Here is a 19048-nt window from a genome sequence, read left to right as displayed (position 1 = left end):
AAGCTAACCACTAATAGCAAGCTCCCGCAGGGCGCACCCTAATAGCGGGAGTACTGCTTAAGCAAGCTAGCAGGTTAGCAAGAAGCACAGGCTAGACAGTAAGCAACCCGGAGGCTAGCGAACGTGCGCGTGCAATGGTAACGTAAGCGGCAATAGCCCATCCCGAAGGGGGGGCACCAATACCCACAACCTGTTAACCCGAGAGAACAGACGTGGAAGCCACTAGCTAAGCTAGCATAAGCACTGAGAGACAAGCCTGCGCTAACACAAGCCTGCGCACAAGCCGGTGCAGCGAGTCTCTACCCTGAGTAACACTGGGAAGCAAGCGTGACCGCAAGCAAAGGCCAGCGGCCCGCGAAGCTAGTCAATCTCAGAAGAAACTCCTCAGAGGGAGTTACAATCTAGTAGATGCTATTTGCACGAGGCAAGCAACACTTAGCAGACAAGCAAGCTGGCTAAGATGGCGTAAGTACTGAGAGAAGCGGCCCACACAACATGCGGGGCGAGCTCACCTAGCTAGCGAATCGCCTAGCTAAAATCTCAGAGTGCCCCCTTCGGGGCCGAAGCCAGTAAAAGCTACACTACATTTATGTAGGTCCCAGCAACGCCTGAGCGGCGTGCTCCTGCCCTTAGGCATGCACACATCAAATTAATTGTGCCGGTCGTAACCGGCCAGCGTAGCCTCACAGCTAATACAGCACCTAGCTGTTCCCCCCTCTCTCTGCTAACAGGAATAACGGGGTTAACGTGCAAGCTAAGCCCGCAACGGTAAGAGCTGGAGTGCTACACATCACTAGATACTGGCTGCACGGGAGCAAGCTAGCTATCTAGCTAACTGAAGAGCATGGCTTCTAGCTACTACTCTCGCTTAAGGCGCGCCCTACACAGGGGTAGCTGGCGCGAAGTACTTAGCACACAGACATTAACTGCACGTGTGCACGTTAACTATCTGCTACAAGGTAGTCCAAGCTATCTGCACAGAGCAAACTAGCTAACTATCTAACGCGCGCGCTCTAAAGCCGGCGCCTAAAGTACCTAGCACACGAAAGCTACCCGCACGGGTGCCAAGGTAGCTATCTGTAAGAACTGGGCTAATTAGCCTCTTTGTTCCTGTGCTACGTGGTACAAGCTATTTGCACGTATGCAAAGCTTAACAGTTTGAGCGCGGACCTAAATCGGCCCTCAAACGAAAACGCTGCCCCAGCCAGGGGAGCGAAGCAAAGCTACACAGCGGCAGCAATAACCACTACACGGCGGTAGCTAGCAGAGCTACACGGCGGTAGCAATAAACAGTTAACTAAGGAAGATACTCTTAGCTTAGATGACTTGTTCCGACGCCGCAGGGTGAAGGGTACAGGGTCGGGTCCCCGAAGCCTGCTTTATCCCGTCCACGCGAACCTCTTGAGGTGAGCAAATCAGACGGAACGAGCCTAGTATCTAAAGCTATGTAAAAGAGCTAACTCATAGTTAACCGTTTGGAGCTTTTAGTAAACACGTCTTCTTCAGCGGCTGGAAGAAAGCGGAAGTGATTATCCCTGGGCGGACAGGACGTGACGTAGTCACGTGGATCCGTGTCAGTCCCAGGGGGTACCACGCCACCTACGGGTGGGTGGTCAGGTTTTAATGAAAAGTAATTTTGGAGCAAAATAACAGTCTTCCATAGGGCTGCGTTGCAGCGTTTAAGGCACTAGTGAGAGCTTGAGTTCGAAACGAAGTAAAACCGGTGACAGCTCTTCAATAAGTTCAAAAAGATCTCTCCGACAGAACAGATACTTCTCAATCAGCTCCTCGTCATTATACAAGTCCAATGGGTTGCTTCTGTCCCTAATTACTCTCTCCCGTCTAAATGCCCGCTCGTTGTCAAGATGGTGGACAAGACGACGTGCCATTGTTGTCAAATTTCACGCCGTCACTGTGCCACTACGCTCTAATATACAGTCTATGGCCACTACTGTATGTGCGTCACTACACCCTCCTACAACAATGGCAAATCCCACCCTCCCTCCTCCTGTGGAAGCTCCGGGGGAAAATGGCGGCGATTGAGTGCCAGGCAGTCTGAATGAAATTGAATGTAACGTTCCCAATTCTATGTATTAAATTTAAAAAAACTAATGTCAACTGGGCTTATACCCAGTCTTAAGCCCTGTTGGTGCAACTGGCCCCTGGAGTCTAAACTTGACTCCCAACAACCCAAAACATCTTTGGACAGGACTCCACGCTGCTTCCGATTTCAAGGTGCTGAAACAACACACCCCAAACACCTCACCCACCCTGCCGGACAAACTCAACGCATTCCATGCAAGGTTCCATCCCTTTGCCAGAGCACCCACCTCCCCACCTTTACACCCACGACTGCATGGCGACACAGACCTCAAACACCATCGTGAAGTTTGCAGACGACACAGCAGTTGTAGGGCTGATCTTGAATGGCGATGAGATGGCCTACAGGAAGGAGGTGGATACCCTGGAACAGTGATGCCAGGTCACCCACCTCTCCCTGAACGTCTCCAAGACCAAGGAGGTTATTGTGGATTACAGGAAGGGGAGGGAGACTCACCCCCCAGTGACCATCAACGGCACAGTGGTGGGAAGGGTGGAAAGCTTCAAGTACCTGGGAGTCAACATCCACCAGGACCTGACGTGGGCCAGCCACACCGCCACAGTCGTAAAAAAGGCCCAACAGCGACTACACGGACTCAGACGCTTAAAGAAATTTGGCCTGAGGCCCAAAATCCTCATGGACTTTTACAGAGGCACCATCGAAAGCCTGCTGACCGGCTGTTTCACCACCTGGTACGGGAACTGTACCACCATGGACTGCAAGGCGCTGAGAAGGGTGAGGCGCGCAGCCCAGCACGTGACAGGATGTGAGCTGCATGCCAAAACGACAGGAACTGTACAATCAGCGGTGCCTCAGAGGTCCCGGACGATCATCAAGGACACGAACCACCGACATAACAGCCTGTTCGCACAAGCACGCACAAGCCGCTTGCGGGACAGTTTCTTTTCGCATGCCACGAGACTCCTCAATAAATAAACCCTCTATAAACCCGGATTATTGACATTTGCACACCTCTCTGCACACCTGGACACTTTTTTAAATACATTCCATCTCATTATCTTTAATATTTAATACCTTACTACCTATATATTACCCTTCGTATTTTAGTGTTGCCACAACTGCCTTACTAGTTAACTATATTGCCTATTGTTGCTGCTGTGATTGTGTTTGCTGTTGTGATTTTGCACCTATTTAAATCTGCACCTTGTTTGTAACGGAGCCTACAGCAACAGGCAACCAGTGTTCCTCATGGTACACTGGCAGGGCCGCCGCACCCTATACGCAGAGTATGCAGACTGCGTAGGGCATCATGTGACTGAGGGCACCCAATTTTTTTTTTTTTTTTTTTTTTTTTGTGCCCTCAGTCAGGCCACTCACTGAACAGCAGGCCAGGCGCCGCATACTGGTTTACTAGTGGTTTTATTACTTTATTCAGGGTTAAAGTGGGTGCATCTCATTGTAAAATTGGACTCGGCCCAAATTGGGCTTCAAACGGCCCAAATTGGGCTTCAACCGGCCCAAATCGGGCTTCAACTGGCCCAAATCGGGCTTCAAACGACCCAAATCGGGCTTCAAACAGCCCAACTCTGGCTTCAAACAGCCCAAATTGGGCTTCAAACGGCCCAAATTGGGCTTCAAACGGCCCAAATTTTTTGCCGCCGCCCTTCGGACGCCGGCACGCACATCGGCCCGTATCGGCCTGGCCTGCTTGGTATCTAATGCCCGGCCTGAATTATGATCCCAGTCCGCCCCTGCTTGCATGTACAGTTTAACAATCGCTTGTTTGCTGACATGTACAGTAATTCTAACAATTGTTTGTTTGCCACATGTAATGTAATGTGAGATACACTCAGGGCCGTAACTAGGGTTCCGAAATAGGGGAGGTCCAGCAAGGGAAGGCGGCGGGCGCCGCCGAAAAAAATTTGAGGTTTTTTTCCCCCCTTTTTTAGCCATATTTAGAGTAATATATCATTTTAAATCAACATTAGGATTATACTGTTGTGATGTCATTATTCAGTATATTCTCTTTCATGTCACCACCTGCTCAGCTCTCCTGTCAACATAATTGTAACTAACAAACACAAACTGTTTTAGCCAAATTCATATCAAAATGACACCTACAAACACAGGTACACAACCCAAGCCGTACACAACACACAAAGTCATCATCGATAATAAAAAAAACATACAGAGGGACATTTATTTATTCCTGATAGGAACGATTGAAAAATAAAATAAAATATATTATGTTGTTTTTAACTTTACACCACCTCTTTTTGTTACTTATTGGGTCATGAAACTGAAACCATGCATATAGCCACCTGCATACCTGACTTCGGGAGCTTGGCAATTGGCATCATGCATGATTAGCCAGTAGCATCCCAACGTGTCACACAGGTAACATTACTTAAGAGACAGACTAGACACTTACTTTCTTGGTTGTTGCTAAAAAATCTGTCAGTGTCACTCACTGTCTGTCGTTCACTTCGCTCACTGTCTCGCAGCTCGCTCACCTTTAATTATCTCGCCAGGCAGACAGACAGTCATCACTCACCACCATGCTGCTGCTCTCTCGGAATCAAGTTACAGCGGACGCGGCGTCAGATGACTTCCTGCCTGACCTGCCTTTCGTTTTCCAAAATAAAAGCGATCCCGTGTTTTTCATGCTTTTCCATGCAGATTGTTTTATAAAAAAAAAAAAAAAAAAAAAAAAATCTCTGAAATATTAGGGGAGGTCCGGACCTCCCCGTCCTCATAGCTAGTTACGGCCATGGATACACTAGTATCGTTCATAATTAATGATTTTGCAGTCTTTCGTTTGACAGTTATTGAAAGTTTTGGGGGGGTGGGGGGCACCACAAAACAATTACGCTTAGGGCACCCAAATGGCCAGCAGCGGCCCTGTACACTGGCATCACTGCAGCACTGAAAAGTAGGTTGCAGACAGCTCAGAACAAATTGGTCAGACTCATCCTGCAGCTTCATCCCAGGACTCACCTTTTACAGTCTCATTTTGACATCCTCAAGTGGCTCGGGGTAGAAGAGAGCATAGCTCAAATCAAACTGTGCATGGTACACAAGATAATTAAAAATGTTGTCCCACGATACCTCAGTGGCTACTTCACCAGGGTTTCCAGCTAGATTTAAAAGAGTAATAGGCCAAACACATTCCTTTACTCGGCAGCAGTCCTATGGAATAGCCTTCCAATGGAACTGAAGTCCATAAACCCCTTCTTCTCTTTTAAATCATCAGTAAAGAGCTGGATCAGGAGAAGCAGGAGCTGGGTCTAGTTGCCGTCTTATTGGATTTTATTATTTTATTTTATTTATTTTACTGGATTTTTATTATTTTATTTGATTCTAACTACTTTACTGGATTTTATTATTGGGATTATTGAATGTATTTTATTTTCCCTATGTTCTCCCCCCCCTGCGTGGTGGGCTCACCCACGCATACCCACAGGCTCTGACAATGGTATTCTTACCATACATGTACACTCTTACATACATTACACGCACCCACGTCATCCACGCACCAGTACATATTCCACACAGTCATTATTATTAAGGACTGCAATGGAAACAAGCTATCAGCTTTTTTGCGTTAATCCTTTTGTTAATGGTGGGCTGATGTATATAATGTTGGTATTGTATAATTTTCAATCAAATAATCAATAAGTAGGTCAATAGATACAGTAGTTTGGATTTGCAGGGATTTAGCTTCCTACCCAGACTCAGAAGAACTTGTGGATAAATTTGTTTATGCACGCAGTTAGCATAGCTGGAAGACTACGGGATCAAATAGCAGCACCTCTCAAAAGTTTAATCCGCCTCTAACAAATATGGGTCTAAAACCTATTCGAATTGAAGAAACAATCACAATTTTCAAACATACCAATTGCTATTTTGATGAGTCAAATCATCCAGCTTTAGATAGCAGTTGTAAAATGTAAGTTCACATAACCTACTGTATATAACCTACTGTATATCATCACTGTCTTTTGCCTATATAAAGCTCTGATCAATCAGGAACTCTCTCTGATATCCCACCTCCTCAGAACAGCTGAGTGGATCTGATTGGACGGTGGATTGTGTCCAGCCAATTCTAGACCTGCTGAGCTACATCAGAACTGACTGCCTCATCATGGCCAAGTTGACTGAGTAAAATTATTATTATTATTATTATTATTATTATTATTATTGTTATTGTTATTATTCGGTAGTAGTAGTAGTATTTTAATTATAATCATCATCATCATATTGACCCATACCATTGCCATCAGGCGCTGCCTTGTGGAGTTCATGATGTCGTGAAGTGTGCTATGATGCGGTGTGATGTAGGGATGCGTGATTATATAGGTATGTCATCGGCTGATAAATGATTTAAAATGAAATATCGGCATCGACCTGAAACCAACATTTCAGCTGATATGACAGGTCGATACAATGACACTTTAATTATGCCCAAATGTTTGATTCTTGACTTGAGATTACATTATTTGTTTTACAACTTGTGAAATAGGTCAATTGTCCCCGGTTGTGGTGGCTATGGTCAGGATTGTCTCAAGGAGAGCATCGTCCAAGCCTGTTTAAGTAGGATGAATCTTACAGTTTGTGAAGTAGTTTTCTTATTTTGACCAGTGAAAGACATGCACATGTATGTGAACATTTTGAGAAACGTATTTCTCTCTGCATCTGCCACTGCCATAAGAGGAGGCATATTAAACTGCCACTGGGCCATCACCATAAGAGGAGGCATATTAATCTGCCACTGGGCCATCACCATAAGAGGAGGCATATTAATGTGTTAATTCCACTATAGAAGAGACTTGATGTTCTCTGAAATTAGGGGGGGGGTGCGCATATATCGGTATTGGTAATTGGCCAAAAGAGTTATAAAGTATGTGCATATTATTGGATATTGGCAATTGTTGTGTATTGTGCATCCCTCATCTGATATACATCTCTCTCTTCACCTCACCTCATGAATCAGGATCATTCAATTTACTCAACACATACATGACAATATAAAGTTCAATTAAAAATACTAAGATTTCCATACAGCAACAATGTTAGTATATTATGGAAAATGTTTGTACTTTACATCATTATCTGTGTGTGTGCGCGTGTGCCTGTGTGTGCGCACGTGTGTGCGTGTGTATGTGTGCGTGTGCGTGCGTGTGTGTGCCTGTGTGTGCGTAGAGCCCGCAGTGAGCTGTTGATCCTGTGTGGCTATATTGGAGCTCTGCTGGCCATTAGAAGACAATACTCCAGCATCATACCTGCACTCTATGAATACACAAGGTATGTATGTGGAATTAGCTGGACTGGAGTTGGCTAACAAGCCACCAGTGTCTTGTTGTTCATGATTTTGGTGACACCTAATGGTGATAAGCAGTCATTGCTTTGGTCCTTTGCCCTCAACTGTAGGCACTGGCCAAACGTACTGTAATAAAGACACTCAGTGGTGTCTGTGGCTTCATACAAAAGCCAAGATCACAACTTCATTACCTGGAGATACCAAACTTCATCAGTTATTTGTGTGAGATGAGTTTGGTTCAGGATTTATTTAGCGATTGTTGCTGTAATCAGATTAAGATTGGATTATTTAAGTAGATGTAGCCACTGTGTACTTTTCTATGTTTGTCAGTCAGCTGTTGAAGCGGAGAGAGGTGTGTGTTCCTCTGAAGATCGAGCAGCTGACTGTGGAGCTGGACGCCTGGCGGGCCTGCACACAAACTAACAGCAAGTAGGTTATGCACGCGCACGCACGCACGCACGCACACACGCACGCACACACACACACACACACACGCACACGCACACGCACACACGCACACACAGTCATGAGAGGTGAGAAATGGCATCTTAAGAGCATGTCTAGCTAACCAAATTGTGCCACCACAACATCATGGCTAGGTTGGTAATCAGACCAAAGTTTTGTTGAATGCTTAACCAAGTTGTTTTAACCAGACTTAATTTTTTTTATCATGAAATTTGTATTCTTTTTCACAGATTACATCATCATTATTCATTTAGAACAAAAAGAGAAACTAGTATGCCTATGGGAAGGTCATCAATTTTTGTCTTGGATATCCTCCACACACACACACACACACACACACACACACACACACACACACACACACACACACACACACACACACACACACACACACACACACACACACACACACACACATCACTACTGCTTGGTAGTCTACTTACACACACATCTTCTATTCATACATGCAACTTTGCATTTCAAGTAAAACGTAAAAGGGTTTCCAGAGCTTTACACTCTACCGCCGTACTTCCTCTTTGGAGTATATTGCTCAGATCCTGGGGCAAGTAATTTATTAGTGGCTGCCATATTTTCATAAAGTTGTTTTCATTATCTTTTATTCTGGCACTGAGTCTCTCCAGGAAGTACTCTCAAGATTTCTCTGTACCACTACGTTACAGATGGGGTTTTTTCTTGGATCCAATTTAATAGTATACATCTTCTTGCCAGGAAGAGAAGTTTGTTTAATAACTTAGATCTTTGTGGATCTAGCACCCCTGATTTGGGAGGGAGGCCCAAAAAAAACTACCCTGGATCTAAGCAAATAACACATTCTAGAATTGAACTCAACTTCTTTGTTATGCACACCCAGAATCTGGCTATTTTCGGACATTCCCAAAGACAATGTATATAATTTCCATCTGCCACTTTACATTTGGTACAAAGGGGGCATCTGCTTGGGTCAATTTTATTTAGGAATTGAGGCGTTCTATGTTGCCTGTGTAATATTCTATATTGCATCTCCTTGAATCTATTACAGAAAAACAGACAATTACAGGCTCTAATAGCTTCCCCCCAGCTCTTTTTGTCATATTCAATTTGAAGATCCTTTTCCCATCTTGCTGTCACTTTATCTATATTCTGATCATTATCGTTTAGGAAGTCATCATAAAAATACGAGATCAAGCCTTTGTTCAATGTACAGTGGATAATAGCTTCCTCCATATGTCCAAGAAGGGTCTTATCCTGTGGTAACTTCGTTCGTTATTTAGAAGGGGGGTCACTGGAGGGATTTGGTGTGCTCTGAAATAAAAAGCTGGTGAACGGAGTGTAGTTGATTGCCAAAACTAAACCTTATGTTTCAGTTTCAGTACAAACTGCTACTTTCTTGACATGCATAGTTATCTTTTAAATTGACAAAATGTAACTTGTACCCCATTGCACAATTCCAACGGGATCTTAAAAGTAATGTACAGGTATCTCTCCGTTCACCACCATTCATATTTTTTCACATGCTCGTACAGGGAGAAAAGCAGGAAGTGACCTTCACTTTGGCTCTCTATAGATATAGAAGTATTTTTTATTCCATGTTGATGTCTGCTTGGCATGATGCCGGGCAATGATGGCAACATTGGCATCAATGATATTTTTGCAATTATATAAACTACTTGAATTCAGGGATGTCTGTCTGCCTGCTTGCCTGCCTGTTTGTCCGCCTGCCTGCGTGTCTGTCTGTGCTGTCTCTCTGTCTGTGTGTGTGTCTGTCTGTCCATCCGTCCGCCTGTCTGCCTGTGTGTGTGTCTGTCTGGTCTATCAGGTCTATATATGATGTCCCTAACAGTCCTCCATCAGAGTATCAAAAAGAAGAGTTCATCTGCCTAGAGAAGAGAATCCAGCCAACAGACTGTGGTAAAGAAAGAAAAAATACTCATAATAACACTACCATGTTTTAAACTAAGTGATATATGGTTGTGATTATGAATGGCATGTTTGACAATATTCAGTGAGAACTTCCATCTATCTAATGACTGAATACATACTGTATTAAATGAAATAATTTGAAAAGGGGTTTGGTACCTCCCCTAGCGGCGCTAGTCCTGTATGGGCCAGACTATGTGACAGGCTCCAATCTACCCAGCCACTCAGATGTTCAACTTTCCTGTTTCACTGGCCACAGAATACAGGTCAGTGATTTGTTTGACTACTGGACACAGAATACAGGCCAGTGCTTTGTTTGACTAGCTTTTGTATAGACACTTTTAGCTTAACATAAACATTCTAAATTTCCACTAGCTTACTTCCTGTTGCAGTCTTTGCTAATACAATAGCTTACACAAAATAAGCTAGGATTCAAACATCACTGTAAACCACAGCCTCACACAATTCCGTGAAAACCGTCTATAACTACCCTAAAGAAATGTCTGCACAGCTGACGACATGTTCATGTTTTTTCTTGTCATGTGCAGGGTCCAGTGTTTCTGCTGGAGGACGGTAAATCTGCCATCTCCCTCAATGATGCTCTTATGTGGGCTAAAGTCAACCCCTTCTCCCCACTGGGGACAGGACTCCGCATCAACCCCTTCTAACACATGCGCACGCACGCACGCACGCACGCACGCACGCACGCACGCACGCACGCACGCGCACACACACACACACACACACACACACACACACACACACACACACACACACACACACACACACACACACACACACACACACACACAGTAGCCTCTCTGGGACAAGAGTGGGTCTGTAATAGAAGGGAGGAGGTAGGGAGCAAGAGCCAAAGAGTGAAGGAATGGAAGAAAACAAGAAGAAAATTGACTGAAAATAATATCTTACTCTATGTTATAGTTTATTTGACAAATTTACTGAAAACAAATAAACTAATATAATAAGGCAAGTCAAGTTTATTTGTATAGCATTAATTCACAAGCATGTCTCAGAGATGTCTTCACAGAAAATATGTCAAGCTGATTCTAGCTGACACAACAGTAGCAAATTACAGTAGTAATAATAACACATTGAACAATCATATGATGGAGAAATATAGGAAATATAGAATAGAATGGTGCCATGCTTTAGGGTAGAATGGGTGCCATGCTTTAGAATAGTGGGGGAGGAGAGATCAGGAAAGGGAGGAGGTGGGGAGGGTGCAGGGGAGGGAGAGCAGGGGGAATGTGAGAGAGGAGAGAGCAGGAAAGTGATGAGGTGGGGAGGGAATGGGAAATGTTGAGGAGGAGAGGGGGTGGAGAAGGAGCAGGGGAAGGGGGAAAGAGGAGAGTGCAGGAGAAGGGAGGGAGAGCAGGGGGAATGTGAGAGAGGAGAGAGCAGGAAAGTGATGAGGTGGGGAGGGAATGGGAAATGTTGAGCAGGAGAGGAGGTGGAGAAGGAGCAGGGGAAGGGAGAAAGAGGAGAGTACAGGAGAAGGGAGGGGGGAGGGAAAGCGTGGGGATGTGGGGGAGGAGAGAGCAGGCAAAGGGAGGAGGTGGGGAGGGAATGGGAAATGTGGGGGAGGAGAGAGCAGGGGAGGAGAGGTGGGGAAGGGGGAGAGAGAAAGAGAATCGGTGTCATGCTTTAGAATAGAATGGATGGGGAGGAGGTTGGGAGGGAGAGCAGGGGGAGTATGAGAGAGAGTATCATCAGACGTAGCACCCCAACCTCCGGGCGGGTGCCGCCCGTGCCGGGAGCCCCCCTCCCGGCCGCGAGCACACAGCACAGCCACTGCCCATGCCAAGAGCCCCTGGCGTGGGCGGGTGGCTGCCCTGGGTGTCCGCGGCCTGAGAGGGGCTCCCGGCACGGGCGGCAGCCGCCCGAAGGCCGGGGCGGCTGCTAGCTAGTTGTGGATTGCTGCTGCCAAGCTAACTCGCAAATGTTGCTAACGTTAGCGTAACATCAGTTAATCCAATCAGTTACATTTAACATGCAAAATGGCCTACCTGCACTTCATCCTCAGTCAGACATCTGCAGTTATTCTTCTTTCTTTTGGCAAATTGAATAGTCAATGGTTGCACCTAATATTCACCTTACAAAAACAGCAAAAATCTCCGACTTCCATGCTAACTATTTAGCAATTGTAGTCCTAGCTGTTTGTGTTGACCAGGCGCTGCCGCTGCTACGTCATGAAGGGAAGTCGATCTGATTGGTTGGCGTTGGCAAGCCCAGACGGTGACAGACAGACGGTCCTGCCTAGTAGCTTGAAAAAAGTGACCGCCCTCTTCAGCAATGTAGCTTGGCCGAACCCAGATGGATGTTGGTTGTGAAACAAATGTGAACGAACTCATCCATGTGGCAGCATCAGGTTAGCTCTGTGGTGGGAGTGTGTGGCTCTTCATTGCCATCTGGTGGCTGTATTGAAGTTCTGACACCAATGAGCCTTATACCATTTGACTCGTCTGACTGTGCTGAAATCTGCCTGAATAGACTGGAGCTCTTCAGTCATAAGTTGGTTGTAAGATGGCTATACAGAAATAAATAATGTTTAGAAGTAAAACTCCCACTCGCCACAGGAAGTGAGCAGGGGCCAGCGAGGGGCAGCTGGCCACGAGGCGCCAGGCCGCGAGCCACAGGGTGACCCACAGCCAGAGTCCGGATCGATTCAGCTCCAACACTGGAGGTTTCTGTAAATATGATGTGATGCAGCAGCTGTCTCAAGACAATACAAAATATATATCAATGACATGCTAATAAAAGTACAATAAAATCCATGTTCTGTGCCTTTATGTTCACTTTGAATGGTATGCTATCTCTCTCTCTCACTCTCTCTCTCTCTCTCTCTCTCTCTCTATCTATCTATCTATCTATCTATCTATCTACATATTATTAGTAATTGTGAATGACATTGTGAATGGCTAACCCTAACCCTATCTTACAAGATACCATTAATTCATGCAAAAGTCAGTACCATAGTGTAACATATACTGTAGGCTTGCAACAACAACCTTATCATCGTCGTCGTCGTGAAATGGGTGGGAGGAAGAATTAGGCAGTTACTGTACAATGAAGGCAAACACATTATTATGGCTCCAAATGCCTTGAAATGATCTGAAAAGATGTTTCCTGCAGTTTCACAGCACTGGGAAGCTGAATTAGGCACACTGTAAAAAAAACTTCCTGTAAAATTTACAGTAAATAACTGGCAAAAGAGTTACCAATCATTTGTTATAATTTGCTGTAAAAGAGGATTACAGGAAATATCTGTATATCAATTTACAGCAAATTGTTGTGGAAAAAAAGCACAATGTTTTTCTACAGTAACTATATTGATATTGTAAACCAGTTTACAGTTATTTCCTGTAATATGAATTACAGTAATTACCTGGCAACTCGAGTTGCTAATAAAGACCTGTAAATTTCTCAGAATACAAGATGTTGCTGTAAAACATTTACCAATTAAAACCTGTAAACCCCCCCCCCAAATCCAAGATTGAACTGTAAAAAAAATCTAAAATATGGGGGGCACGGTGGGGCTACTGCTATAAATATAGTGCTTCAAACACGATACTACTAACATGAACTTTCAATGTATTATAGCGTCATTATAATTATAATTATATATATATTATAATTATATATTTCAATGCACTTATAGCATCATTGATTGACTTCACTCGAGCAGCCAGGGACTAACAATACAAATAGAGCATAACGATTCAAATCAATGCCCTGGCAGAATGACACTGCAGTGACCCCTCACATGCAGAATCACACTGCAGTGACCCCTCACATGCTGACAGAATGACACTGCAGTGACCCCTCACATGCAGAATGACACTGCAGTGACCCCTCACATGCAGAATGACACTGCAGTGACCCCTCACATGGTGGCAGAATGACACTGCAGTGACCCCTCACATGCAGAATGACACTGCAGTGACCCCTCACATGCAGAATGACACTGCAGTGACCCCTCACATGCTGGCAGAATGACACTGCAGTAACCCCTCACATGCTGGCAGAATGACACTGCAGTGACCCCTCACATGCAGAATGACACTGCAGTGACCCCTCACATGCTGGCAGAATGACACTGCAGTGACCCCTCACATGCAGTATGACACTGCGCAGTGACCCCTCACATGCTGGCAGAATGACACTGCAGTGACCCCTCACATGCAGAATGACACTGCAGTGACCCCTCACATGCTGGCAGAATGACACTGCAGTGACCCCTCACATGCAGTATGACACTGCGCAGTGACCCCTCACATGCTGGCAGAATGACACTGCAGTGACCCCTCACATGCTGGCAGAATGACACTGCAGTGACCCCTCACATGCTGGCAGAATGACACTGCAGTGACCCCTCACATGCTGGCAGAATGACACTGCAGTGACCCCTCACATGCAGAATAGTGTCTCCCAGGGGGGCTCCAAACCGTTTCAGGGGAGGCTCAGTGAATGGAAGTGAAAATATATTACTTTAGTTATCAAAATGAGATCACATAGAATGGCCTAAATGTGTGTGATTTGGTTAAAGAGATGGTTCAAAGATACAGTAGTTTGAGGGTTTTTTACTGTTGTTCCTACTTTCCCAGAATCAGAAATAAATAAATGCCTTCAGACAGACCTGTGTAGTCTGAAGTATGTCAAACAGCAATATCATATATAATATAATATTGTCTCAATTGTGGAGTGTCTATGGGATCAAATCCCATAGGCATCCATGAATCTATGGAAACTATGTTAAGCGAGTAAACTGGGGAGGGGGTGCGGGGGGCTTTGTCTGGGGGGAGGCCCACAGTCTCACACTTTGAAAACCCTGCTCTAGAGAAATTGTTCATTTTCTAGCACAGACCAGTTCCCAGCAACTCAATGTGGTAACTGTCGTAACTCATTACAAAAGTAACATATTACATGTAATATATTACTGTTAGCAGTAACTCAGTAATATAACTTATTACCAATAAGGTTTGAGTAATATTATACCAGTTACTTTGTCAAGTAACACAAGTTACAAATTGAGTTACATACTTTTTATCAAAGCACATTTAAATAAAGATACATCCATTTCCTAATCAAATTGTGTTCGTATGCAAATAACCACTATAGATGACAATAGCAAAGGAAAAGGATAACATTTAGAAATTTGGACAGTTTACACTGACTTCAAGACGGTTGAAATTCAGGATGGTTCCAGGTGGCGATGTCATTCTGTTGCTACTGCTGTTATTTTGGTGAAAGTAATGTAAAACTACTGTAATAAGTAATGAGTTACTCTACACAGACAGTAATATTGTAAAGTAACTTATTACTCTCAAATGAAAGTAACTAGTGATATGTAGTATATTACATTTTGAAAGTAACTTGCCCAACACTGGTGACAATAAAGTAGGCTTATTGGATCTTCAAATGAGGACATGCTCTGAGGACGGGGATCCTCTCGATTTACAGCACAAGTCTAAATGTAGGACAATGCTGTTCTCTAATGAGCCTTATAGTCATTAGTGATGAATGCTGTATATAAAATGCAATGTTCAAAATGACAAACAGCCACTGGAAAGGTGTGAAGGAAGCCGTCCAGCTATGAAGAGGAGACTGACCTTCCTCCTGCTCCTCACAGGTCAGTATATCACCCCCTCTACAATGTAAAATCTCACCCACTAGATATGGTCTAGATGCAAGAGCTTGAACACCTACAGTACATGTGTGTAGATGTAAGCGCCTGAACACCTACAGTACATGTGTGTAGATGTAAGCGCCTGAACACTTACAGTACATGTGTCTAGATGCAAGCACTTGAACACCTACAGTACATGTGTCTAGATGCAAGCACTTGAACACCTACAGTACATGTGTCTAGATGTAAGCACTTGAACACCTACAGTACATGTGTCTAGATGCAAGCGCCTGAACACCTACAGTACATGTGTCTAGATGCAAGCACTTGAACACCTACAGTACATGTGTCTAGATGCAAGCGCTTGAACACCTACAGTACATGTGTCTAGATGTAAGCACTTGAACACCTACAGTACATGTGTGTAGATGTAAGCACTTGAACACCTACAGTACATGTGTGTAGATGCAAGCACTTGAACACCTACAGTACATGTGTCTAGATGTAAGCGCCTGAATACCTACAGTACATGTGTGTAGATGCAAGCACTCGAACACCTACAGTACATGTGTCTAGATGCAAGCACTTGAACACCTACAGTACATGTGTCTAGATGCAAGCGCTTGAACACCTACAGTACATGTGTGTAGATGTAAGCACTTGAACACCTACAGTACATGTGTGTAGATGTAAGCACTTGAACACCTACAGTACATGTGTGTAGATGCAAGCACTTGAACACCTACAGTACATGTGTCTAGATGTAAGCACTTGAACACCTACAGTACATGTGTGTAGATGTAAGCACTTGAACACCTACAGTACATGTGTGTAGATGTAAGCGCCTGAACACCTACAGTACATGTGTGTAGATGCAAGCGCTTGAACACCTACAGTACATGTGTCTAGATGCAAGCACTTGAACACCTACAGTACATGTGTCTAGATGCAAGCACTTGAACACCTACAGTACATGTGTCTATGCAAGCGCTTGAACACCTACAGTACATGTGTCTAGATGCAAGCGCTTAATGTCGCTGTGTGGTTAGGGACTGTTCGTTATTTAGAAAGGGGGGGGGGGTCTGAATTAAAAAGCTGTGACCACTGACCAAAATATATTTTTCCTTGAACCTCCACAAGTGATTAGAAAAACATGATTGACACAAAATGTTATATATGACTGAAGCTCATGGAAATTGGAAACCCTCATTAGTGTTTTGCTTCCACTTGTGTTTTACCCTGCCTTTTTGACACAAAATGGCCCCCGTGAGAAGGGTCTATTGGAACTACTTTCACTGCGTTCCGATCGGCTAGCAGTTCCCTGTGAAGTGGACTGCACAGGGTATTGAGCCATATTACTTAAAATGGCTGAATACCCTGTGCAGTCCACTGTGCAGTAACTATTAGCAGATATTGCTAGTAGTTAAATAACCCTTAGTTAAATTGGCTAATAAATAGTTAAATAATAGCCTAAATAGTTAAATAAATAGGCTAAATTAAACTGAATAAATAGTTAAATAACCCTAACCCTTAAATATGTTTTCCTTAAAATGTTTAACCTTATGGAGAAGATTTAAGGGTGTTTTGTGCAGCTGATTCTATTTTATGGACACCTTAACTCTGACTCTAAGGGAAATCTTAACCTAAGGTGCTTTGTGCAACTGGGCCCAGGCTCTTTCTTAATAACCTCTCACCTAACTAATTCATGCTTTTATCTCCTAGGCCAGTGGTTCTCAATGTAGGTTCCGGGGACCACCCAGGGGTCTTTGAAGGGATTCCAGAGGTCTCCAGCAAATCGATGAATTGCTAGACTTCACCATTACAATTCCTACATCAACTTCACACAATTAGAAAATATTGTAGCATTGTCATAAACCAGGCGGAGTCCGGATATAGTTACCGCACTTTATTCCGTTAACACAGACAGGAACTACTGTTGGCTGTAGCCCACGCCAAAACAAACCCGAGCAATAATCTATCTCCAAAACCACACAAGGCCCAATTATACTCCATTTTCATCCGTAAATAAGGGTGTCCGTTTCAAACGGTGTAATCGTCACTGCCCACATACTTCCATGCGTCTTTCACGTTGGTATCATGTTAAGCAATATATCCACCAGTGGGCAGTAGAGAGTCAAATGCATGAGTGTGTATGTGGTTTTCCTCCGTTTCATGCGTATCCGTAAAGGCCCAATTAAGGCCCAATTATACTCAACGCTAAAGACGGAGACGGAGACGGACAGAGCCTTCTGTCCGTACTCTGCGTTCATTTCGTCCGTTTTCTGTCCGTCATCTGAAAGCTTACGGATACGCATGAAACGGAGGAAAACTACACACACACTCATACATTTGACTCTCTACTGCCCACTGGTGGATGTATTGCTTAACATGATACCAACGTGAAAGACGCATGGAAGTATGTGGGCAGTGACGATTACACCGTTTGAAAAGGACGCCCTTATTTACGGATGAAAATGGAGTATAATTGGGCCTTTATACTCAACGCTAAAGACGGAGACGGAGACGGACAGAGCCTTCTGTCCGTACTCTGCGTTCATTTCGTCCGTTTTCTGTCCGTCATCTGAAAGCTTACGGATACGCATGAAACGGAGGAAAACTACACACACACTCATACATTTGACTCTCTACTGCCCACTGGTGGATGTATTGCTTAACATGATACCAACGTGAAAGACGCATGGAAGTATGTGGGCAGTGACGATTACACCGTTTGAAACGGACGCCCTTATTTACGGATGAAAATGGAGTATAATTGGGCCTTTAGCTTTCAGATGACGGACAGAAAACGGACGAAATGAACGCAGAGTACGGACAGAAGGCTCTGTCCGTCTCCGTCTCCGTCTTAAACGTTGAGTATAATTGGGCCTACAGCCGTCTCTCCCAACTCTCTCCAGCCCTCTCCCGCTTCCTCATTCAGCACACCAAAAACAATCCCTCCCTCTATAGTCTTAGCCAATCACCGGCGGGCTCCTTCCCGCGACTCGCTCTCATAGGTGCTAACATGACTGACAGGCCTCTCAGCCTCTAGTTTACAGTTAATCCCCGTAACGTTCAAGTCCCTCCGAAACTCGTAATAAAGTGCATGCACAGAACATTGCATTAACAGTGTCAGACTTAACCATAACAGTTATCCCATAACTCAGTCCGTTACAATATAGAGGCATGACTGCTTTGATGTTACACTGTTACCTCTGAAGTTCTGAACCTACAACACAAAGAGTCATTGAATCTGAACAGAATAACCTCTAAAAGAAAAGAAAAAATCAGATTTGGGTCCAAGAGACAAAATCTCATCAGTGGGGGTCTGTGACCTTAATGTGGGCTAAATGAGGGTCTTTGATATGAAAACGGTTGAGAATCACGATCCTAGACCACTATGTGCTTATTCTGGCATCAGTAAATGCGTGTATCGTGTGTAGGCTACTAAAATCCAGCAGGTCGAATTTTAACTGGCATAGAAAATCACATCTCCTGAATGCTGGCCTCGTTTCACTGGTTAGGCTACCTGTTGGGTTTAGAATTGCATTGAAAAATGCCACTGCTCATTTCTAAAACAGAGGTAGGTCAGATCCCAAGCCAAATCACGTGACCTTTAACCCCATATTGCCAGTGTGTA

At 44.3% G+C, this 19048-nt stretch overlaps 1 long non-coding RNA gene across 1 annotated transcript; it reads left to right on the top strand.

The window, feature by feature from the left end:
- Positions 1-7247: 7247 nt before the first annotated feature.
- LOC310771371 lies at positions 7248-9745 on the top strand. Its single transcript, XR_014552424.1, has 3 exons — positions 7248-7366; positions 7713-7811; positions 9664-9745. It is a non-coding gene; the product is annotated as an uncharacterized lncRNA (long non-coding RNA).
- Positions 9746-19048: the final 9303 nt, after the last annotated feature.

Source organism: Poromitra crassiceps (genome assembly GCF_964638095.1).
Source record: "Poromitra crassiceps genome assembly, contig: HAP1_SCAFFOLD_567, whole genome shotgun sequence".
In the NCBI taxonomy this organism is placed as follows: Eukaryota; Metazoa; Chordata; class Actinopteri; order Beryciformes; family Melamphaidae; genus Poromitra; species Poromitra crassiceps.
Note: the sequence above shows the minus strand (reverse complement) of the source record. Positions and strands in the feature narration are given on the sequence as shown.